Raw genomic sequence first — 25,646 nt, forward strand, 5'->3', positions numbered from 1 at the left:
CGTGCCTTCACCACACCCGTGATTCAGTGTTGTCATTTTATCATCTACAGGCAGGCAGAACGAGGGGTTTGCTACGGGCTGCAAACCACGTATGGAACCAAACCGCAATTATCTTGCGGTCCCCTGCTTTGACCTAAGGCACTCTATGGCCTATGAGTACAGGTTGATTTATGGATTCCTACTGGGTTGAGCATGATGCAGATACCTAGGATCGTTGGTATCACAACCAGGGATTGTGAATAATAAGCCTCCAGACACCCACCCTAATTCAGGGTCTGGGAGCACAATTTTGTTTTTGGTCCTGAAGAAAAACTAGGGATCCAGTACTGGACCGACACAGCGTGAAACATGTCGACCTGAATAGTGAAACCTTGATAGTTCACTACAAACACACTTGGTGAGTAGTGGCGCGTCTTAACTTACCACACACTACCATAATCTTAGTTTTTAACCTTACAGAAGGATAAAATGTAATTGAATTTCCTTTAGGTAATATTAGATCACACTCTACAAAAGATACCCCACACAACCACATGCACTGTCACGGCTAATAAGAGAAAAGATCTGACAAAGAGCCCTCTCGCTGGGCCATGGGGCATTGCAGCGCTGGCCCCAAGAGGAACAATACGCCCAATGATGAAGCATGACACCCACATGGGTGTGAGAGGGTAACTCTTCCAAATCAGGAAGACTCTCCCTAGAACCATATTTTTCAACCAACCACTTCTTTACGCTCTTTCTTAAACGTTTTCTATAACATCTCCACTTAGGAACAAGTACCAATATTAATTATCCTTGTCAATTATAATGAGGAGCACGGATACTGGACCTTTATTTGTCTCCTAGTCCCCCTCTTGGTGATTTTATCAGGGTCACTCGGGAGAGGGAGATTAATGACTACTCCATCCACCACCTCATTAATAAAAAAAAGTCTAGCTACGGGCACTTGCCTGTGGCCACAGCCTTCTAGGGTCTTGGCAGGTGTCACAGCGTCCACCTCCTCACAGGAACTGCTGTAATGGTGGTCTCTTGGGTAGTCTTCTGGTCCTTCCTTCCCCCCCCATTCCAATCTGCGCTGTCCTGCTTACCGTTTATCGCGCCTCCTCCAGCCTCACACACCTTTAGGCTTTTCGTTGTTCCTGGGTCTTCTGTGTCCACGCTGATACCTTCGTTATCCATGTGGATGTGTCCAACCCCAACTCTGGAACCATTGTATTTATTCATCAGAGTGCAAGTCGGCACTCTCATGACATGAGTCTGAAACAGTAGTGTGCTGCAGCTCCCCCCTTCCTTATTTGTTGGAAGCCATCTTGGAGTTCCCGGCTGCCGGGAGTGTCGGATCACATCTTCCTGTCAATTAAGGTACTTTCAAATGCTTTTAAAGTTTTTACTGGTCCTTTTATTTTTTCAAAACTACTTTTTGTTGGCATTTGTCAATGTAACGCTTCACAGTGGTGTATTGTATAATAAAAAGACTTTGCTTAGCCATGTTATCAACCTCAATCTTTCCAGGTTAGCCGTTCGGGATGTCACCTTCATTGTACACAGTTATTAATCTTGTGAAAGAACCCCTTGCTTTTACGAAGGGGGGGGGGGGGTGATTACACACCACAGCTGTGCAAAGGATCTACATTCAAGAGAAATACCCAAATAGATAACAGGAAATCAAAGGAGCATATAACCAACAACACCTAGAAATATAAAGAAACCGGGTGACCTTGCCCATGAAAACGAGCCAATCGGCTTCAGATCCACAGCCCTCAACATGAGTGGGCAATGGCTCTCCTCCTCGTGAGTCCGGTCAATGTATTGCCTGTAGTCTTGTTTACACATTTTCTCCAATATAGCCTTGTACCATTCTCTTGTCTTCAATAGGTCCTCCAGGGTCCCCGTCTGAGTGCCCAGAGCTTTATCTAGGGTTATGCACTTTGTCTTCCAGTATTTGGAGTTCACCACAGCAACGGCCGCCCATCCAAACTAAATAATCCGAGCATCCCCCAGAAAAGCAAGCCAGCTCCATGCAATGTTGGCCCGTTGCATTGTGAACGGTGCGGTTATTTTCCCAGCAATTAATCATGGTCAGGCTGGCCACAATATCTATAGGGAGTATGTGAAACTGTGCGTTGCAGCCCTCAAGGCTATTCCCACCCCCCCACACTCTGCCCCCGACACCCAACCAGTCCTTTGTCTACAGAGCCATATACAGTAAAGAATATCAAGCCAGGTCATTCGCTGTCTGCAGTGTAACCACTGGGAGTCCAGTCTCCTCTCCATGTGAGGACATAGAGTTCAACAGCCCTGAGTTGTGGTCCGACGCAGACTCCGCCTCTGAGTTGACTTGCGGTCCTGTACAATGTCTGCTACTGCCTGCAGGGCAGCTACTCGTTCCAATTAAGTTTGTGAAGGTGAAGGGCCACTCATAGGGCCATCCCTGAAGGCTTGACGTTGGCGCTTCCGTACCTTCCACCTAGGTCCCAATGAGCGTGGACATGTTGTGGGGAGCGCCTTACCCGCCATATAGGCCTCCAGCAAGTACCAGGCGGATTCTGGATCGACACAGAAGTGTATGGAGCAATCCAGAATTTTTATGGGAACATCAGGGAGTATTGGATATTGCTTTCATGGAGGGCTTTCTTAACCTCCAGCAAAAAGGCCCGTCAAGCTTTCACTGCTGCTGTGAAATACGGTAATATAGAAACCTCCTGTTGTCCACCAAATAAGGACCTTCCGAGCTTGCTTTCTTTAGTATAATGTCCCTTTCTCGGAGTGTAGCAGCCTAGTCACCGCTGGTCTGTGGGGGTTCGGCCCAGGGCCAGAGGCGTGTGCCGGCACTTGATGAGCGCACTCTAGCGTGAAAAAAGGAGTGAGCAAGCCAACAGCCACCTCCGTTCGCAACCAGTTCTCCAGATAATCCACCATGTTGCCCTTTTCAGTTCCCTCTGGAAGTCCCACCACCCTATTGTTACGCCTGTTACAACCTTCATCGTCCTCTGCCCGTCGTTCAAGAAGCAGCTCTCCTGCAGATCTGACGTCTGGTTCGTTAGCGTTTTGCTTTCGGGTCTGAGTTCGGTGATGGAGGCCTCCACCCCTTTGACTCAAGTCTGCCAACTTGTGGTGCTCCGTTTGAAGTTGGCCAGGGCCCACTAGCGTCTATGTCTTGTTGTAAAGTGGCTTTAGTATCTTCTATAACAGCCAATGTCTTGTCTAGTAGTAGGCGTAAGAGGTCTTCAGCTTCGGCTTCGTCTTCATCTGCAGCCTCTGTTCTTCGGGTGGGGTCAGGAGCATCGGGTGGGGCTCACGACTGTTAGGTTTGTGTCTTCCCCATCTGGACCTTGATGGATAGGGCACCTCAAGTAGAGTGAAGCACCTAGGGTTCCACACGCAATCCCTCCAGCGTGAATTCTGGAGGTCCCCACCCCATGGACAGTCGTGGGCCCCACTGTTCCCCACAGTCTCTGCAATTAAAGTGGGGTCTCACCAGTTCCACTGGCCACAAGCAGGAGGCAGGGTCTCAAGTCGTAGGGCGGAGTCACCGGCCTTCCACAGCACTGCTCGATTTCGGGGAAAAAGGACAGCAGGAGACTGCAAGCCCAAGACAGTATATTTCAGCAACACAGAAGGGGCGTGAAGGAAGGCCACTGTTCAAAAATGCGCCCCTCCCTCCTCACGATGCTTCCACGGGCCCCCGGTGCCAACGGCAGGCAACTGGCAGTTTCCCGGACTCTGTGAGCTCCATCCCTCCTGGGGGGAGGTACCACCTCTCCGAGCTATCAATGTCTCACTCCGGGGCCTCTTTCACGACCTCATCAATGACTCGTACCGAATGGAGCATCTTTCTTAGTTCTCCAGGCCGCGGTCTCCCATTGGCATCGTGCCGTCTGCTCCTGCACTCCCGATATCTACACTCCTCTGCCTCTCAGCAAGAAAATCACCACCGCTTTCCAGGGCAGTCCAGATCCCGGACTCTACCCCAAGTCTCAGGATCAGCTCTCCATGCACAAGGACGACGGGGGAGCTCCAGGCCTGTTTCGGCTCAGGCCCTTGAGTCGCTGCAGGAGTTCTCCTCCAATGTCAGAGCAACTCAGCCAGTCGTCCGGCAACGGATGCAGGTGAGACGGTGTTGGAACAAGTATCTGGCCCGGCTCAATGCCAGGCCATGCCGATGTGACCTCCACCTCAGCCGGCTGCTCTGTCCCTGGTCACCATCAAAATCGTCCTCGGGGGGGGGGGGGGGGGGGGGGGCGCAGCGTGAGGCTCCCACCAGGCCTCATTAAGCCTGCCAGTAGCCACGACTCTCCCGTGTCTTATTGTGCCCCACCACGGTAGTCAGGGGCTCCTCAAGAAGCCGGCGCAAAGCCAGTCAGAGCATCTCAGTCTACGGTGGTACAGCTCTTTCTGCAGCAGGGCTGCTGACTCGCTCACATTCTCTGGCCCTCTCCCGGGATATTGGCACCACCGCAGACTTAACAGTGTAGTGTAAGCCTGGGGGCCGTCTGCCGCTGCAATCAGCAGGGCTACTCACTTTCTGGGTAGCTACCGTCTATTGGGCGAGTACACCACAGGCAGGCCACTGCTTCAAACCAACCGGCTCAGTGTCAATGACCCAATCTGCCCTCACAAGTGTGCGCCAGAGGGTGGGCGACCTACAGGGAACCCGCCACCTGGACCAACCTATCCCAAGAGCATGGATTTTACACAAAGGGCTTGGATCATCGTTGCCAGAGGGAGAATCTATGTTTTTCAGTATTAAGTCTTTTACCACTGAAAATTATTATTATTTTTTGTTTTATTTTGTTTTATATACTCGTCTAAAGCAGTTCTCACCGTAAACACCACGGGGACATTCTTTCCAGAAATTACCTTCAATAATGGAGAGATAGAACAACCACACATTATTTATTAAAGCCTAACCAACCTGCCACAGCACTGCATGCTTTCATTTTCATACATCAGTGCAGCAACCATGACCGTAATTTAGAGAAGGCCATCGCAGATATTGATATCTACTACTTCCAATTTATTATTTTTCTACCAGCGGCATTATTTGATATTTTGACTTCTACATTTAATGGCCTTAAGCTTTTTTTATATTTATTCCTAAACTATTATTGTCACAGCGCCTTAGTACTCTGTTGGAAGCCAATCCGAGTTAGATAAAGCATTGCCAGGTTTTTAGCTAGTACAAATGTACCAATACATGGGCACCCTATGGAGAAAAATAATAAGCCTCAGCCACTGAACTATGTAAGTCAGTGGTAAATGTGGAAAATGGCAAGGTTGCAATTAAGACTACTTCCACCCATTACAAATGGGAATGTTATTCAACAACATGCCTTCGTTTGAGAATTTCATGTAATCCAGTTCTCAAAGTGAAGTAGCTCTGTACAACTGATGACACTTCTGCCACTGTTTTTCTGGGCAACCTGCCACGATAGTCGAGCCCCCCAGAATGTTTCAATGGGATGCAGTGATTATTAGCAACTGATTCAAAAAGTCATAGAAAATAGTTTTGCTACAATATTTGCTGCCCTAGCCATCCTTGAATCCGGCGATGACACAACAGCTCATCCTTTTGGTTCATCTCCAGAAACTATTTTACTCCCCAAAAAGATACCTTCTTTCTGTTAGTCACAGACTGAGGCTTACCTTCAATTGAGCGCTTAACTTCGGTGCAACCTAAGTTTGAGATGAGGGTGTGACTTGTTGCTGTGAATCTTCATAGCAAAGGTACAGAGCAGGCTGAGATACATGGTAAGTGAGCTACGAGCTTTCCAGCCTGTCCACATCAGCGAAACTGCAGTACTTAGTATGTGTCCTGGGTAAGGTTTATCCTGCTTTATGGCAGGAAATAGTACTAAGTGCCCGAAAAAGATCTTAGATTAGATTTGGGATTCGCAATTCTGCTTAGTCAGTTCTTGAACTATGTACTTATTTTATCTTTGTGGACTTCAGCTACTCAACGTTTAGGTGAAAGCACCTTCAAAGAGTTAATCACTGTGAGACGTTTAAGTTCCTTTTCTTATTTGGCATCCTCCTGCAAGAAAATAACGGAGTTTAGATCTTACAGTAACTCTCCTTATCGGTAGGACTCGCTCATCATTAAAGGCAGGTAATCCTTCATATCTCCAGTACCTCATTGGCTTAGCCCCGAGAATGTCCTTTTCCAAAGAGAAGCACTTGCTCTGGGAGCACCACATTCCTGCTAACAGTAATTTACAGTATTAAATATTGGAGAGGCATTAAGTTCTTTCTTACCTGAGCCTCATATTGAAGCAGGAACCAGCCTTCAAGCTGTTCTACAGAACCACGTCTTCCTTTTTAGGTCTCGCCTGAGCCAGCGCGCATGCACTGCTCTGCGAGGCTTTTAGTAAGGGCTTTGTGTGATTTTTTTTTTTTTTTTTTTTTTTTATATATATACATCCCCCGCTATTGGCCTTTGCGTGCGTCTTTCTAAGAAAGACCGTATGCAATTGGCCCAAGGCGTGTGCATGTCCCGCCTTCTCTGTCCCCTGGCCTTGGGTACTCGGGAGCGAGCATCCGCGTGGCCAGGTGCCAGCTGCAAACCTCGCATTCCTGGCAGTGCGCTTGTTTCTGTAGTCGCCTTCTGCTCTCTCCCTCACTCCTGTTTACTCATTCCTCATTGTATCCCCTGCCTCTATCACTGACTGTCTCGCTTTGCGCCCATCTCCCATTCTACGGGCTCTATCTGCATGGTTTTCTTCCTGTCGCCACTCCCGTTTGGCTCATTAGGTATATCTATCATGAGAGCCATGCACCCTATGCTGAGGTTCCCCTCGGATGCCCACACATGCTCTGTTGTGTGTTATTGGCACACACTTAGAGCGGGCTCGCTCTTCTGAGAGCAGGTATCGCTGCAGGGCCTGCACCCCTCGGATGCCCACGAATTCCCCGTTCTGTGTTACTGGTGCAGGCATTGAGCTGGGGCACTCCTCCAAGTAGGGCCCACCCGCACCCCCTCGGGTGCCCAAGAATGCCCCGTTCTGCGTTATTGGCACGGGCTTTGAGCTGGTACACTCCTCCGTGTAGGGCCCGCTGCACCCCCTCTGATGCCCAAGAATGCTCTGTTATTGGCACGCGCTCGAAGCAGGGTCGCTCCTCCAAGGACACACCTGCCACTGCCTCTCAGCTGTGCATGAATACTGCACCTCTCAATGCCGAGCCCTGCTTGTTCGCGGGGTGCTCCACCAGCAGCACGCGCCTCTTATGCGATTCCTCCTGTGTCGTGAAACGCTGCAAGGTTCCCTGTGCATCCTTCCGCTATCCAGGGTCCCAACTCCATGCACAGCTCTTCTGTCTTCCGATACTGCCCTGATTCTCCTTTGTCCCGGCACATAGCTGCCTGAACAGCCTGCTCCACAACCTAGCAGTGCCAGGAGCAGAGGGGCACTACATGCCCTGCACAAGGACTCATCTTACTGCACAACCTGTTCTGTGGACTAATAGAGGTGCTAGTATATGTTTTCACATAAGTCCACTTACTGTTTTTTCACCTAGTGTGCACGTCCGGCCCGCTTTACCACAGTCGGGGGCGTTTGATGGCCAACTCCATTACTGCATTATAAATTGGGACAGCTAATTCATTTCGTTGGGAAATGGTTCAGATATAATGTAAACAATCATAGGTTTTCTAGGCAGCTGCTAAGAGAAGCTAATTAAATGTTAAAGTACTTTTGACCAGTAATGAGGAGCATTATTTCTCCGAAGCAGTACATTATGTCTCCACTTGTAACTTGTCAGGCTCACAGGGCTGAATGCAGAGCAGTGTGTCTTAGCCTATCGAACCCTGTGTGTACCCTATGTAAACCGTGCCCGCGGTTCAATCCTTCCCGTGTTTTTTTTATATGTTATGATCACCCTACGGGAGTTCGTTTACTGCTGCTAACTTCTATCGGCACATCCACCCCGTCTGCCCTTCAGTGTGTCTGGCAAAGCTGCTAATTAGTGAAACTAGGGTGGAGCCTCTTCAAATGTGCACGTCATTGTCAATATTTTATTAAATAAAAAATAAACGCCTGCATTGCACGTTTACTTTTCAGTAAGAAACTCATTTAGGGGTTGCGTGTTTCACGGATTCATTACACTGTTTCCCAAGTGGATTTTGCTCAACTTAACAAGTAACAGTTGTGCACATGACAAACACGAGCTGATGGGGAGAGATTGGTACAAGCAATTATTTCTGCCGCGCCTAGCAAATTTAATTTTAACACTTATATGGTCCCAAAGGCGAGACCTATTGGCTATGCCAATGCTTGTTTACTATCTTCCCCTTCATAGTTAGCATAGGAATTATGGTGCATTCTTCCAGGCTGTACTGGTGCACCATCTCACCGTATAATGAACCGGGCTTCCTATGGCAGTGGTCCAGCTCTCATTTAATAATTGCATCAGCCCAGTTTTGCTAACCAGGATCTCAAGATTAGTGCTTTTTGACAGGCATTTTAATGAATGGCTGTAGCTATGATGATGATTTAATTAAGCTTTGGCACTATGGCCACTTCAAAGATAAATAGAAGAAAAACAGACCCCTCAACTGGCTTTACATAAACCGCACAGTGCAACCAAGCACACCAGAAACAAACTAATAATGTAGTGAGAATAATGATTCCAATTATGTTTTAGGGATCCCAAATACCCTCTTTATAGACCGTGTATTAAATGATTATACTGTTTAATTGCAGAATTAATGGGGTTAATGCAAGATTTGTTATCCTTAAACAGTCCTTGATGACACAGGCAGTTAGAGCCTTGGTTATCTTTGTTTTTTTGGCAATCTTGCATTATGTTTAAGGCTTAATGCTGTAGTTCATCTATTCGAAATCCTGGTGTTCATGTACAATTCATTTGAATTGCCTGTAGTTTTTAAAGCCGCTAACTGCTGCACAAAGGCTTTTATTTTTCTCATTATATGAAATTTCTTGAGTCTTGAGGGCAGTGAGGGAAACAAAGAAACTAGGTCCTAGTTTCATATTTTGTTAATTCTATCTTGGAAGATTAGCTGGTGGCAGCCAGGAGTTCTGGGCTCGCTTATCTGAAATCCGGCACCTATATCTTGGGCATTTCAAGAATTAGAGTAGATGCTGTCTACAAACCTGGAGATCACTCCTCTGCTTCAACAGAGCTTGGATGCATACCTTGGAGTGTGTTTCATAGGAAAATGAATGCAAATGTTTTCTGGCAATGACCCCCTCCTGGAACCTATGGTGCTATCTTTGCAATATTCTGAAATGTAATGTTATGTACATCAGATTTAGGAAGCACACTCTTGACTGATTTCAATCAAACCTTGGTGCTGTTTGTAATTTTTCTGCCTTGTGATTAGTTGGCCCCACCTGAAAAGTGCTACATTCCGAGATTTAGGTTTTGTGACTTTGTCACTCTGCCTGTAAGAAATTGGATTACTGGTTTAGGGGTGGGGAGTGAAATTCAAGCAGCAGCCATAATCCTTGTCAGGGTGAAGTCACAAGCAAGCCCCAAATTCACCTGTGCTAAACCCTCTGGTAGCATGGCACAGAGCAGTCAGACTTAACTTAGAGGCAATGTGTAAAGTATTTGTGCATCACTTCAAACCGTAATAAAATCAAAGCACAACACAAGAAAAATCTCACATCAATTCAGAGAAATAGAGTAAATTGTAAGCAATAAATCCATATCAAAATGACAAAAATCCAGTCAGTAGAACTGGAGATATGCAATTTTAAACATTCACCAAAAAGCATAAAGTGCCAACTGTAGATATATGGTTGCGCTAGACCAGGACAAAGTCCTAAGTTCAGGCTGACCACAATGGAGTGTGGGCGTGATACATGGACCCAGTTAGGCCCCCTGAACAAGAGTAGCTTAAATCTTGGGTGCAAAGAATTGAGGAGTCATGGGTCTAGGATGTGTCACGCAGCTGAGGCGATTCCAGGTCCTGGTCAGAGAGGGGCCACACAGCATCTGTTCCAAGGAGCTGCGATGCTAGGACCTATGTTGTCGTGGAGGCTGCTGTTGATGAGGGGCTTGCGATGCGAAAGCCTGTGTCGGGATGCACGTAGCAGAGGCGATGAGTCTGTTCTGCTCAATGGTTGCACAGCAGAGGAGATGCATCTGTTCTGCAGGATCCACAGATGGGCTGGCAGAGCACCTTCAGGCCCTCTTCCAAGGGTCCAGGACTGGGGTAACACCACTTTGTAGGGTACGACTCACAGATGGCAGGTGCTGGGCTCAAGGTTGTTGGAGCCTTCTGTCCCTGAGGCTGTAGTCAGGAGGTCAGCCAACTAGCCCTTGGAGTCACTCTGGTGGTCCTAGTTCAACAGATAGAGTTCCAGTCCTTCTCACCTAGGCTAGAGAACAGCATGTCCGCACAGCAGGGCTGCAGTCCTTCAGAGCATCAGTCCAGTAGAGTGGCAGTACTTTCAGCAGAGTACTTTCCTGGCAGAGTGAACAGGTTCAGAAGTGTACTGAAGAGTTTGGGTGTGAGGTCAATCATTTTATTCCTGGTGCCCACATTGAAGTAAAGGAAGTTTCTCGAGGTTTCCTTCCCCCTGAAGTGTCGGGCATCCCTTTCCTCCCTGTCCTTGCCCCAGCTTGTCTGGGGTCACAACGACTAGCGGCAAACTCTTTGTGAGAGTTCTCAGGGAGGGCGTTTGTGATGTGCACATGTGGTTAGTGACCACTCCCCTTTATTTACTCTGAGTGGCCCATTCTTCCAACAACTATCTTCTTTGTCTTCTGGTCTGGGAGCAATATACAAAGACCAACTGCCACCTATACTTAGTCATGTGACTCAGTATCAGGCTGTGGGCACCAAATGCTTAGGACAAGAAAATGCCAACTTTCTAAAAGTGGCATCATCAGAATTGTGATTTCAAAAAATCTGACTCTCCCATAAAAGAGGTCTTTTAATTACAATTCCATAGACCTGCAAACTAGCCATTCCTACCGGCTTTCAATTGAATCCTCATACTTCACAACTACGGTTTAAAAGAACTCCGGCAAAGTGCCCCCCTGCCGGGCTTGTTGGGCATTGCAGCACCGGCCCAATGAGGAGCTGCCCTATGATGAAGCATGAAACTTCTTGAGCTGTGTGAGGGCTCTTGTTCCTGAAGGATCGGATCCCCCGACTTGATCCCTCAGGTTCTCCCGACCTTCTCATCTATACGAACTGCACACCTCTATGCATATCTACATTCCTGGGGGCGTGTTCTAAACCTTGATCTGCCCTCTGTCCTTCCTTGTGATTTTCAACTTTTGAAATACACTGCACCCTGCCCTCTGGGCTGTTCAGGGCCTACCCTAGGTTTCACTTATATGTATTAATTTATCAAAACAGAAGGCTTGGGCCGTGCAAAGTATTTATTTTGCCAGGTCGAAATGGCAGTCTAAAAACTGCACATGAAGGCTGGAATGACAGGCCTGAGACCTGTTTAAAGGGCTACTTAGTGGGTTACACAATCGGTGCTGCACGCCCACTAGAAGCGTTTAATTTGCAGGCCCTGGGTACATGTAGTACCACTTTACTAGGGACTTACTGGTAATTGAAATGTGCCAATTGGATATAAGCCAGTTCTACCTTGTTTAAAAGAAAAGAGAACGCAAGCACTTTGCACACTTTACCATTGGTAACCAGTGCTAGAGTCCTAAAAGCCAGCAAAAACGGGTTCAGAAAACAAAACAGATGGGGAAGGCAGACAGTTTGGGGATAGCCCTGCAGAAAGGGCTACGTCCAGCAGTGCTCATGACTATAACTTAATTGTGCTGCTGAATCCTAATGTTTGTCCTTTCTGATTTAACGTATGTTTCCTGCTTCAGTTGTTTGATGCTTTGTTGATAGCCATTTTTTTTTCCTCCTTACCTCCATCCCCCATCTGTCAAACTGCTAAAGTCCGATTAGTGATTATAGCATATGTGTTCACCAGAGGGGGTTAGTGCGGGGCAGCAGTTACTCCTGTCCCCCGTTTGTTGGATTATGTACAGATAGAGATGCTTTCTGTGCAATTGACTTTGTCATAGAGGGTATGGCGTGCGTGTCTTCGAATTCCCTGACTCTTATGACTTCCTGTGTCGGGTTTGCACACAGGCTCCTCTCCTGGTGGTGTGGCATTAGGTAGGTTCACAAGCCGTCGCAAAGTAGATTAGTGATGTTACTCCAATTATTTTGTTTGGCGTTACAATTGGGGGTGTGTTGTGTGTACGTCTTTTATTTCCCCCCCTCAGCACTATGTTGGATTTAATTGACCAGCCTGCTCATCAAATTGACCTTGTGGGCTACGTGTGCATGGGTTGCAAGACCTATACAGAGCCTTAAAAAAAATATAGACCCCTTTCCAGAATGCTCCAAAATTGACTGTTCATCAGGAGATAAATACTTAAGAATTTCACGGAAGCCCTCAATGTCATTCCATCCATACTGCTCTTTCTACCTCCTGGAGAGTTGTCTGTGTGCTGCCTGGTTTGATTTGATTTAGTCTGAATTGATGTGGTATTGTGCAGGGTGGTGTGGTGAAGGAAGCTGTGGTGTGCAGTGGTGCACTGGGATTTGATGTTGTTTGGAATTTATATAGTACAATGGGCTGCTGTAGGTTCAGTGTGAGGTTGCTGTTTGGAATAGGATGTATGCCGTCAAGGTACAGTCCTGGTGAATGATAGACCGTGAAGAGTTAATTTTTCTTACTGGCATTGTAATCTGTGATCGGCTGTCTCGGTGCTTGTTCCTTTTCAGTTCTGGCTTCTACCACTTGGAACCATTTCACTTGACCTAGTTAAACTATCAACCACCTGACATTTATAAAAACTTCTCCAAATCGTATACCTAATAAAATGTACCTCCTTCTCCATTGAGAAACTGGTTGGTGCCCATTGTGGTGTGTTCGCATATAACCATCTGAAATAATTTCTGTGGAGCGAGTCTCCACAGTTGAGCAATGTGAACACAGGCTTTTTCCCCACTATGTCATAAATATTAAAGTTGGCACTGAACTATTTACCTGATTCCTGTTGCTACAGTAGTGGCCCCATAGTAGCATTTTTATGTGCAGACAGGGATTTAATACTTTTTAAATAGATGGAGACCAATATAAGAAGATTGCGATTTGAAGGTTGTATTCATTCAGAAATCCTGGTGGTACCGATGCTGAGAGGCACGGGTGTATGATAGCCTGGTTGCATTAGACGTATTTGAGGCTTGTTTGAATAGATCCAGGTTTTGGAATGGTAGATATAAGGTAAAGATCACAGGCTCAGAAGAGCTGAGTTTTGTGGTTTGCTATAAATTTTGTGAGGCTAGGGGTGTTGTAAATTCCCATATGTAAGACAATCCAAGACCTGAGGAAAGATGGATGAGAAGTGATTGCCCCTCTGCTTTTACGTTTAGTGCTAGGGGTGACCAGCAGGTTTGCGTGAGGTAGGCTCAGGTAGCAGCAGCAGCAGCAGTAGTAGTAGTAGTAGTAGTAGTAGTAGTAGTAGTACTAGTAGGAGGAGAAGTGATGATGCTTGACTTTGAGATGAGAATAAAGCCATTCGTCCATCTATAGGTCATGCACAGGATTAGAAAGGTGACTAGACTGCAAAAGGATCCAGTGCTTAGGGCGGGATGCGGTTGGGTCGTGTTTTTTCAGGTCAATAAGTAGCAGTTTGGTAGCATTCTGAATCTGTGGTCTCTTGAATTGGTACACAGTTATAGTTGACATTTGTTAACTTCAGGTTGGCACTATTCATTCAGAACACATGCAAGGAGTTTAAACATTGCTTTGAATTAAAATTGAACAGCTAATAACCAGAATTTCAACCTTTTCTGCTCTGTTCCTTGGTGGCACCTTTGTCCTGTTGGCAGTCAAGTTCTTACAAATCAGTGGTTCAGCAGCGGGGCAGGGTAGCAGAAGGTTGCATACTAATCCCACGTGAGTACTCTTGAACTAAACTTTTAAAAGTTCTGTATGTATGTGGCTATTTAGCTTAGAGCCAACATCACATTCAAAGGAAATATGATGGCCAGTAACACCTGCATGTTGGCTTATCTTTAACTGTTTCAGGTGTCTGTTTACCTGCATAGGGACATAGTTGGGCCAGGGGCAGGACTTCATGATGCTACATTATTTCAGTGCCATAGTTCACTTCTATGAACATCAAGAACTAAAAACATAATTAAGACTTAAGCAAAGAATTTATTGACCCTGAATTATAACTCAATTTGATTAGAGCTGCCAGTCCTAAGTTATTTTTGGACAACTACTGTCAAATAGAATTTGAAAGGTGCCCGAATCTAGTTTGAGAGTCAATTCGCACGCTTAGCACAGACCATCCTTAAAAAGTTCCTATGGGTCATATACGCTACCTTTGTGTTTCGATATTCATTGCAGTGAGACAGCAGTCCTTCCTTGAAGCCCAGCTGTGCTGCTGTATGTGGGTTCTTGTGTGTCAAGTGGTTGGTGCTTCTTATGGTACTTTATCTAGGGCAGAACATTTCTTCTAGTTAGCTATGAAGGCGTGTCTTGGAGGTTTGCTTAACCCGTGTCCCCACTGGAACATGTGTGCCCCCTTCTATTGGCTTTTGGATAAAGACCGTTGTATCTTCTCGTATATCCCTCGAGGCTTTGCCCGCATGGTCAGGAAATGTTGTCCAGCTGGAAGTCTCATGTCTCTCGCGCTTCTCTGGCTTTCTCAAGTAATTTTACACTGCTTGGAAAGTGACATTTCTATGGCACTGAGGCAGAATCTCCTGCATAGGTGACGTCCCCCTGAGCACAGCAAATCGCCTGCTGAAAGCAGGGTCTGAAGAACTTGGTGAATGTTGTGGTGAATGTTGGAAGGCGGACCTCGGGGAGTCGGAGAGACCCCCCAGAGGGGCCCCCACACTGTACGAAGTAGCCGAGCGCTGCAGAGAAGCCTCCTGGGAGATCCTTCTCCTATTATGTACTAGCACAGTAACACCACCACACAGGACTCAAGGAGGTTGTCTCAAGACGAGCAATTCTTTATGAGCACGTTACGGGATCAATATTTACACGAAAGGGGATCAAGGGATCCACAAAGGTCTCAGTGTCTCTTTAGTGGGGAAGGGGTAGCGGGACAGTCCTTGGCAGGAGCTTGGTACGAGGGTACCTGGGGCCCAGTTCTTATCCTCAAGCTGGAGGGCCTCCGGAACTCGGAGGGGTCGAGCCGCGACGGCGTCAGCAGGACTCTGGCGTTCAGTTCGTGGAGAGCCGCGACCAGGTCAGCGGGGCTCTCAAGATGGTTTCCGCTCAGCTCGAGCCGCGACGTCGTCAGCAGGGCTCCGAGGGAGGTTTCAGCGAGGTTGGGCCGCGACAGCGTCAGCAGGGCCCCGATGTTCCGGGGGGCTTCAAGGGTTCAGCAAGAAGGAGCCGCGACGCAGTCTGCAGGGCTCGTGGTGGTTTCAAGCAAGAGTTCTCCTCCGTAGGGTCGGCCGCGATTCAATCAGCAGGGCTCTCGACTCCGGGATACAGCTGCCGGTCTGTTGTGGGGTCGCCCCAGATATAGGCCTGGAGCCCTTTGAAGTCCGGACCCTTGCGCCCGGAGGGGCGGAGAGGCCGGGTTGGGAGCGGCCAGACGCCCAGCAGGAGAGGCGCCGGGCCCAGGAGAGATGGAGGCCGATCGCACCTCGGTGTGTGGGGACGGTTGGGGGTCCCATCGATACCGCCCTCTGCCAGGGCGATGAGGTGTTCACGTGATACCCCCTGGCCAGTTCTTGGTGCCTCAATGTCTGGGCCTCGCTGGGGCCGAGGCCGGGTTGAGCGGAGTCAGGGGGACTGGTGTGCAGGGTCACGTGGCAGGCAACAAAATGGTGGAGCCCCGAGGTGTATGCGACCTCGTGCGGCTCGAACGGGTGGCCCGTGGAGGCCAGGGCGGGGAACGGGCCCAACCCCAGGGAAGTCAGGACCACGCCACGAGGCCGGGTCCAACAGTGAATAATTGAACAAAGTAGTTGGCTTCTTCTAATATTTCATATAAGGATGCATTCATCCATTGTACAAACGTCTCTCCTGATGCATTTCGGGCATGGTCAGCCCTTCGTCAGAGGAAAGAGTCTATAATATAAAACCAGCAAATATATTACTGAGGACACAGACCAGTTAAAAGGCCTTCAGCTATCACCCGGGTGCTCGAAAAAATAAAAAGTGTCAAAACCAGGTTCATTGAAAAATCTATACCAAAGGTCTGTAATAGATGGAGGTGGATTAGCGGAAGTATCCACATCAAATAGTAAATTATTGAAGGAACTGGCCACTATTCAACCTCATATCACTTGTGGTCAGAAACTCTCTAATTCAACTACCACTGGGGATATCTTACCGCCACTTACTAAAAGCATATTGATCCCGGTTAACACCGTCCGTGCGCCTACTACAACAGGGGCGGTGAGACCATCAGCACACCTGAATACACAAGGAAGTAAAAGCGCAACCACCTCTAGGGTACCTCTCCCGGACAGGAATACGAAAGGAATGGGTCAGCATATAGACTTGCCACCCGAGGCGGCTCCATACGTTATAGTACTTACAGGAGTCCCAGAGTTGACAGTTTGGAAAACGGAGGGGTTTAAAAAACTTAAAAATAAAGCAATTTATTGGTTAAGGAAAAATAGACCTTTGCCCCCTAACATAAATGGCGAAATTCTTTTTGTGAGAAGACTAGCTTGGGTAGGGCATAGACCCAAAGATATATAGGGGGATATTCTATTCATTAACTTCAAGGACCGAAGGGTAGTTACCCATATAGTAGATTGGTACCTGGAGAGAGGAGGGGCAGGAATATCAACCCGTGATCGGAGCTACTTTTACCCTCCCATCTCTCTTGATGCCCGCAACAATAGATCAATTCGTGAGACTTTTAAGAACTCTAGACATACCCCCCCCCCCCCAGCCCAACCCTTCAGGTTACCTAGCCATTGGGTAGACCCTTATCCATTACCACCACATGTAGATAGGCCCTTCCCCTACCAACATCATAGTATACAAAATGCAGTTCAGTATCCACAATGGTCCATCCCTCTAGCTAACCATTTTGAGGCACTAACAGATTTAGATGATCTGGACTGACAGATGAAGACTAATCTGGAGGCCCACTTTTATGCAACTACTTTTGTGGCCCCCAACGATCACTCTAGAAATGTATGCCTAGGCAGGGATGCCTATAAAAACTGGGACAAGGGAACTAGAACCCAAGAGGCAGTAAACGACCAGGGTCAGAACGATCTAGATAAAATATACATGGACTCTGTCTCAACCTGATCGTCAAACAAAGTTAGCTCCTCCTCCCACTATAGCGGTCATACCTAGAGATAGTATTGATGACTCCTCCCCTAGGAGGGTAAATGCTACCCAAAACATCCTATCATGGAACGTCGCAGGTCTTATAAAGTGATCCATCAACCGTGGCTAGACATAGTCACCAATTATAGTATTGTCTGTCTCCAGGAAACGTGGGCTATAGATGAACTGCACATACCTGGATATCAGACTTTTCATACACCCGCACTAGTAAGCCCACAGGGGAGAAATAAAGGGGGCCTGTGTATATATGTTTCTATTACAGAGGAAATAAAAATACTCAGATTCATGACTACTGAGTATTATCAGATTTTATCAATTAGCTGGGGTCATGTAAAGATTTTGACCCTAATAAATTTTTATAATAATGTGCCAATAAACAGTTTAGAAAGTGTAATTGACAAACTTATGCATAGTGCTAATACTATTAAGGACCAGAAAGAAGGTGAGATGGCTTTGATTGGGCTGGGTGATTTTAATTGTACTGTCTGTCCTAACGGTTCTAAGGGTATTTGTGGCCTCGGTGAACATAAGGATGATAATCCCACCCATTTCACCCACTCGAACCCAAGAAATATGTTTCACAATATGATCTTTCATTTTAATTTGTCCTATATTAACGAGTTATGTACTCCAAATATTCAGTTTCAGCCAACTTTTCACGGGCGGGGGTGCAACTCAACAATTGATTTTACTCTTTTATCCACAACTCACGCAGGGTTAGTATCAACATGGGAAACACTTGATGCTGTTTTTAGCGATCATTATCCAATTTCCTTTAACTTAAAAATTTAAGGGTGCAAGCAGACCTCAGTGGATAAATGTATATACCAATCCACCATTAACCTAGCTACTAGAAATGGTTATTCTATAAAATGGGACAGGGTAGACCCTGTAGGATTCTTATATAATTTAGCAGTAACAACTCAAGAAGACATGTTTATCTGTCTGTCAGAAACTGAGGAGTCACCAAATATTATGGGCTTGTTCTTAAAAATACAATCAGAACTGAAAAAGCTTCTAACCAGGGAGTATCGACCAAATTCCAATAGCACCCACGGTTGGTTTGATAACAGCTGTACAAAAGCACTCGCAGCTCTAAAAAGGGCACTGCATGCATCAACAAAATGCCCTGTGTAGATTCGCCAAGCTAGAAAGCTGTATCAGTCGGCTGTTAAAATGAGGAAACTATCCCTGAGGAAAGAGGCTTGGTTGGCCCTCTATGAAGCCTCAAAATCTAAGGATAATACCGCTTTCTGGAAAGCGGTAAATGCTCCTTATATACAGAATAAACAGACAGACATTATAGACATAGCCATCAACGGGGAAACCTGGGTCAACCATTTTAAACACTTGTATGACAAAGTTAATCATTCTGACCCTGTTAATCCCACGACTGATGAGACGGGTAACCAACATATTGCAAACTCATTGAATACATTCCCGCTAGGTATTATTTTTACTTGTAAGGAGGTCATTAAGGCAATCAAAGAAAGCCCTTCAGGTAAAGCCCCGGGCCCGGACGGAGTCCCAATAGACGTCTATAGAGCTGAGATTGATCTTTGGGCTCCTATGTTAACAAATGTTTTAAACCACTCAAACCAACATGGGTTTTTATCGTCCTGGTCTGAAGCTATAGTTGTTCCAATTTTTAAAAGAGGAGACCGAAATGACCCAACCTGTTACCGGCCAATATCATTATTAGATGCATTAATGAAGGTAGCTGGCCGGATAATTCTAAATAGGATACAACTCTGGGCAGAAGAGAATAACGTAGTCTCAAACTTACAGTATAGATTTAGATCGGGTAAAGGTACTATAGAGCAGGGATTAAATTTGGCCTTAGTTTTATCCAAGTACACTCAGGCCAAAAAGGGAAACCTCTTTGTTACCTTTGTGGACCTGAGTTCCGCTTTCGATTGTGTGGACCACGAGAAACTATGGTCCACATTATCTGAAATGGGTATAGATTTTAATATTCTCCAGTTCATAAAAGCACTGTATAGGGATACAGGTGCCAGGGTACGCTATGGCAATATGGGCGAGTGCTCTGACAAGTTTCCCATTAAGAGAGGGGTGCGACAGGGGTGCATTTTAGCACCCCTTCTCTTCACCCTATATATAAATTCCATCGGTCAACACCTAAGGGAGTCACAGTACGATTACCCAATTATCCTGGGAACATCAGCACCACTATTCCTTTATGCTGATGATGCCGCTATCATGTCTCGAACTAGGATTGGCCTACAGAGGGCCGTCCTGAAATTTGCTAACTACATGAGAGACCGAGAGTTAAAAGTCAATATTACAAAAACCTACACCATGGCATGTGGTCCCGGGACAAAGAAAGCACCCTGTCCAATCTTCCTTGATGGCAGGAGGATCGAGACCACGGACCGATTTTCCTACCTCGGAATAAATTTTGATAGGAAGGGGAACTGGCATGCAGCATTAAATGCCAGACCTCTAGCTTTTACCCGGGCAATAGGCGCTCTGAAAAATTTTGCGGCCAAACTAGGGGGCAGACCTGTGAAGGAACTGATTTCAATTTATAAAGCAAAATGTATCTCTACTGCCACTTATGGGTCCGGCCTTTGGGGTATCGAAAACCCACAACTGATACAAAAAACTGAATCCGTTCCTTCGCTATTTATTAGGGGTCCCCAAATCATCAGCTACCTATATTGTACATATTGAGTTGGGTCTATTATACATTTCCGATGTCATAAAAATCGCGCCTACATTATTGTGGCACAAAATATGGGTTACCCCTGAGACTTCATTAACCTCTTCTGTGCCCATGACGAGATGGTCTCGTCATGGAGCACGGTCGCGCTGTGCCCATGACGAGACTCTCGTCATGAAACCTGCCCACTAATGTAACGCCCGGCACAGGAGGGGGAAAGGGTGTGGCACAGAAGGGGTTAAACAGAGATTTAATCATTGACTGTCTTAAACTTGATGGAATAAGTAATATCAAATGGCTCACCTATGTAAAGAACATGCTAACTGTGCTCGGACACCCAGAGTATTTTGTGAGGCCATCAAGTATGGAAATGGTGTCCAGAAAGTCCCTAAGAAAGCTGGCCCTCAACCATCTAACTAATATTAGGTGGAATATGGAAAAAACTAAAACTGCAGTCATTGGATATCAGCAAATCACTGTTCATGAAGGGCTTCAAGGGTACCTTTCGATTCAGTCAAGCTGTTATGCTCGAATGTTATTGACCTGTTTTAGACTAGGCACTTTTTTTCGCCTGACCACCTTCCCAGATTGTAATAATTGGTCAAACGAAATTTTAGTATGCCCATGTGATGACATTTCTGCTCAATCAAATATTCATTGTGTTTTATTCTGTAAATTTTATCAGGTGCCAAGGGGGGCTTTTCTGAAACCAATTTTAAAGGCAGTAGATCAGCTAGAAAATGAATCTGTTATTTATGCTGTATCTAGCTTCCTAAAACTGGTTATCAGGTTTCGGAACTCAATGCAATCACTATGAGTATCAACCCTATATTTTAGATTCTGCTGTTTCTCGAGGAATACTAGCTTCTTCTTAAATGAACTTTTATGATTTGCACATGACAGATATATTAATAATATTTCCAACTCGGGCGACTGTTTTAACTGTTTTTAATGTTATTGCACCTTTTAATGTATGCTTTTATGATTTTGTTCTGAAAATCGAATAAACCTTTTTGAAACTGAATAGTGACCAAGCTTGATCTTGCTAGTTTGTCCACTTGGACATTCATCGACCGCTTGGAGTCCATTGTCATTCCGAGGTCTCTAACTTCCTTCGAGGCGGTGATCCCAGTTCATTAGGCCATGCGTCAAGCGGGTTGTAATGTTCCCAATCGCCACACGTGAGTATTTCAGTTTTTGAAGCATTCAATTTAAGATGGCTCCAAGTCGTCCACGGCTCTGAGACAGCTGAAAATTGGTCATTTTCCAATGTCTTTTGGGCATTCCAGTTGAAGGAGTATTTGCGTGTCATCTGCATAGTTATAGCACGTGAGGTGAGATTTATTGATCAGTACTGGTAATGACTTCATGTAGATGTTGAAAAGCATGGGCGAGATGATAGAACCTTGAGGGTCCCCTGCTTTTGTGGAGTACGGTTTGGACGAGAAAGGTGGGATATGGATGACATTAATTCTGTTTCGAAGGTAGGACGCAATCCAGTCTAGAGCAGTTCCCTCTATGCCGGCTTCATAGAGTCTTTGTTTCAGAGTGTCATGGTCAACCGTGTCAAAGGCAGCTGAGAGGTCCAAGAAGAGTAGCGCAGCAACCCCGTTACGGTCAACTGTATTCTTCAGGTCATCCCAGATGGCAAGGAGGGCAGATTCAGTGCCTCTTCCCGGACGGAATCCTGTTTGGAAGTCTGAAAGTATGTCATTCTCTTCAATGAATTGTGACATCTGGGCAAACGCTGCTCTTTCTATCAGTTTGTCCAGGAAAGGTCCATTTGTAATGGGTCTGTAGTTGTCAGGGTTCAGTTGGTCCAAGTTTGCTTTCTTCAGTAAAGGTCGTATGTGATTTTTAATTTTTTTTAGTTCTTCTGGAAATATTCCGGTAGTGAAGGAATCGTTGATTCTTCTTACTGGAGTGGCAGCCGAGGTTGTTAAAAGAGTTGTCTTGAAAGTTTGTGGTGGACAGGGGTCAGAAGGGCTGCCAGCAGGCCTGCTTGCTTTGGTCCATAAATTCATCGTGTGAGATGTGTTAGAAGGAACGGAGAGGCTTGTTTAGAGTATTTTTGGGTTGTTTAGTACAAGGGTTAGTGCTGGTGCTTTGTTTCTGTTTTAAGTACGAGTCCAACGTGTCTGCTTTGTCCGTGTAATTTGCCAGTTTGTCTGTGAAATTTTGAGTACCAGGATGAGTTCCTTCTAGGCAATTCGGTTTGCGAAATTCATTGAGTATTTAATATAATTCTTTATTTGCACACTTAGCGTTTTGAATTCTGTCTGAATAGTACCTTTTCTTAGCTTTTTTGATAGCCGACTTGTATAATCTGTTAATTTTCTGTAGGAGAAGTTTGTCTTGTTTGGAGTTTGTTTTGAGCCAGGTACGTTGCAGCTTTCTAGTTTGTTGTTTTATGTCTTTTATTTCAATGTTTCTCCAAGGCACTTTTTTCTTTTGTTCTGTTGTGTGATTTTGAGTGGTATCAGGATGTCAAAAGCTTCCTTTAGCCACTGATATAGATTTTGAAAAGAATTTATTGTTTCCAGATTTGTACTTGATGTTAGTTGTGTTTCTAAGTGTTCCAAATTGAATGTTCCACGGCCGATAGGTGGATGGATGCAAGGTAGTTTTAGGTGAGTCGCTTAGTGTTTTATGTTGGAAAGCAAGCTAACTATAACTTCTGCATTTCGCTGTGTTTGTACGAGTGAAATGTCAGCCTAACTATAACGTCCCTGTAACCTTTGTTTTTTTTTTTTAAGTGAATTTCTAAGCTTTTTTTTAACTAGCAGTCCCGTTTGCTGAGTGGTAGAGAAAGGGGGCTTGGCGCCCGACCAGCTCTCAGGAATTCCGCTGTGTGGGGCTTACAGGATGCACCAGGAGGGCTTCTTGGCCCCAAAGGTCCCTCTGGAGCCCAGGGGACTTTATCCCCCAACTAGTAATGCACCGGATGGCACATTTGCAGAGTGGTTAAGAAAGGGGGCGTGGCCTCTGACAACTTCTCTGCAATCCTGCTTTGTGGGGCCTACTGGAGGGGTAGGTGGGCCCCAAGGACGTCCTTGGGGGGGGGGGGGGGGGCAACCACTCCTCCTATTACCCCCCTTTCTCCACCACTCTGCAAATGCACCTCCTGGCTCCCTGCTGCTTGGGGGATGAAGTCCACTTTAGTCCTGAGGCCCTCAGGAAACGAGCGGACCCAATTGCCCCACCAGCAGTGCGCTGAGAGGCGTATTTGCAGAGTGGTAGAAAAAGGGGCGTGGCCTCCGACCACCTCGCAGCGATCCAGCTGTGTGGGATTGGTAACAGGTGAGCTGTGTGGGTTTGGTAACCGGTGCGCTAGTTGGCCCCTAAGGACCCTCAGGAGTGAATGGGACTTCATCCCCCAACCAAGAGTGCGCCAGGAGGCATGGTTGCAGAGTAGTGGAGAAAGGGGGCGGGGCATCCGGCAAGTTGCGGCTTTGTCTTTTTTTCCCCGGTTATTTTAGGAAAGTGGGGGATGTGTGCCCCCTTCCCCCCCCCCCCCCCCCCTCCCTTGACCCTTTTGGGCCCCGGGGTCAGTATCCTCCGGGGCCTCGCCCATTTTTATTTAAAATAAAATGGGAAGGGGAGCCGCGCAGCCCCCCTCCCGAGGCCGATATAAGCCGCGGGCCCCCATTTCCCCAGGCTGGGCCTTTGTCTCTAACCTCCCCAGGCTGATTTTGGCTCCGGGCACCCCATCCCTCGGGGCATGGGCATCTTGTTTGGAACCATGAGGGGAAGCCTGAAGCCCCCGCTGTCCTGTCCGGCTCCTGCCTCATGCGGGAGCTGGCATTGTTTTTTACCCCCAGTGAGCTGCTAAGATGCAGCTCCATGGGGATAAAAAGCAAATGCTCCACTTTAAAGAAATGAGAGCATTTTGCTCTCACTTGTTCAAAGGGGAGCACTTGTTTGTTATGGGATGGCGGGAGCACTGCTCCTGCCATCCCATAGCAAACTGCAATGTCCCGGGGGTGGGCACCCCAGGACATTACTGGAGCCGGCCCGAGGGGGTGGCTTTTCCCTTGGCCATTTACAGCTTCACACAGGGGGCCGCGGAGCCCCCCCCCCCCCTCCGACAGCATTTTAGCCCCAGAGAGGTGGCGGTCCCCGGGGCTCTGTGGGGGAGCTAGAGCCCCCCTACGCATCTTTCTCAATTTAGCCCCAGGGAGGTGGTGGTCCCCGGGGCTGAGGGGGGGGGCAGGAGCCTCCCACACTTTTTTTTTTTTTTTTTAAAAGCAAAAAGCCCTGGGGAGGTGGCGGACCCCAGACCTGCAGGGGGGGTGCTGTGTAGCCCCACCTCTGCATTCCATCTATAAGCTCCGAGAGGTGGTCGTCCCCTGCAACTCTTTTTATTGTTGCCCCGGGACCTGGCCCACCCAGGGGCAGGGGCCCTAAAAGAAACTAAACGAAGCGTAGGAGGCCACACTTTGTTTTTTTTCAAAAAAAATGTTTTTGGCTGGATTTGCGCATCCACTGTGAATCCCGCTAAATTATTATTGCTTTTTAAATGCTTGATTTTGGCCCTGGGGGTCCCTGAGGAGGGCTAGGGTGTTTGTACATTGACCCCTTTTTCTTTTTTTTTTTTTAGGATTTGTTTTTACCTTTTTTCTTGTGACTCGGTTCAACCAAGTCACAAGATGGCTGCCAACACTTCCTGGTTTGAAGTGTTGGCAGCCAATCAGATTGCATACACCAGATCTGGAGGGTTCGCGTTCCTCCCCGTCCCCAGTTGTATATCTGAGAAATGTTTAAATGTTTAAATTTCTCAGGAACTACACTACGGATTTACACCATTTAATCAATTAATTCTATTATATCCCTCTTTCATTTTTCAAAATTTTGCTATTACTTAACTGCACTCTACCCCAAGTAACAGCACAATACATTGCCTTTTTGTACATAAATAAGTCCTAAAACTCTAATAGACTTTCTGTAACTTATATTGTAAAACTACTAAGCAAGCTACAACTTACAACAAAAACTGCTTATTATTAATCACTTGGGTGAAATCTAACTCCTTTACCAATGCTTGTGTTGGGGAGAAGAGTTGGCCTAATGGCTGGGGCGGTCGACCTCCAATCTGGGGAACTGGGTTCGAGTCTCAAAAGAAGCGCAACATCCTGTGATTCTGAGCAAATCCCTTAATCTCCCCGTGCCTAACAAATTAATGTGTCCTCACGCAAGGCAACTGATGCTCGTGTAAAGCGCTCTAACACCCGATACCATCGGGGCGAGTTCGCGCTATATATAACGCCATAAAATAAATAAATACAAAAAGAGTGCTTTTGAACCAAGAGCTACCTTGTTGCCAAATTTGGTGTAATTCCGTTCAGTAGTTCGGGCTGTAGCAGTGTCTAAAGTTTCCTATGGAAATGAACATGGAGAAAAAGCTTTTTGGGATGGATATATATATATTCATTTGTAACTTTAAAATTCTCAAGGATTTATTTTAAGTGTTGGTGCCTGTCAGAGAGAGAGCACCAATTGTCAATTTCCAATAGCATCTGCCAGAAGTTACATGTTAAATATGTATGGTGACATATTGAACCTTGACATATCCAACGAATGCCACTGGGACCATTTGCTTTCCAAATACTCAAAGAAACTCTTCCCACACTGGCTTAGTAAACAGGTAACCAACTCTGAGCAGTTAGTCTGACTTC

General features: G+C 46.5%; 1 protein-coding gene across 7 annotated transcripts in view; it reads left to right on the forward strand.

Annotated features, from left to right (window-relative positions):
* Positions 1 to 25,646, forward strand: part of LCLAT1 (lysocardiolipin acyltransferase 1) — a 713,371-nt gene that overhangs the window by 33,708 nt on the left and 654,017 nt on the right. For 2 of the 7 annotated variants that reach the window (XM_085613019.1, XM_085613012.1), the window contains one exon: positions 13,832 to 13,898. The exons of the other annotated variants lie outside the window; for them this stretch is intronic. The gene's annotated coding sequence lies outside the window, so the exon portion shown is untranslated. Of the gene's footprint in view, positions 1 to 13,831; positions 13,899 to 25,646 lie in introns of those variants that run through there. 7 annotated transcript variants of the gene reach the window in all.

This window comes from Triturus cristatus, chromosome 6 (genome assembly GCF_964204655.1).
Source record: "Triturus cristatus chromosome 6, aTriCri1.1, whole genome shotgun sequence".
NCBI classification, from domain to species: Eukaryota; Metazoa; Chordata; class Amphibia; order Caudata; family Salamandridae; genus Triturus; species Triturus cristatus.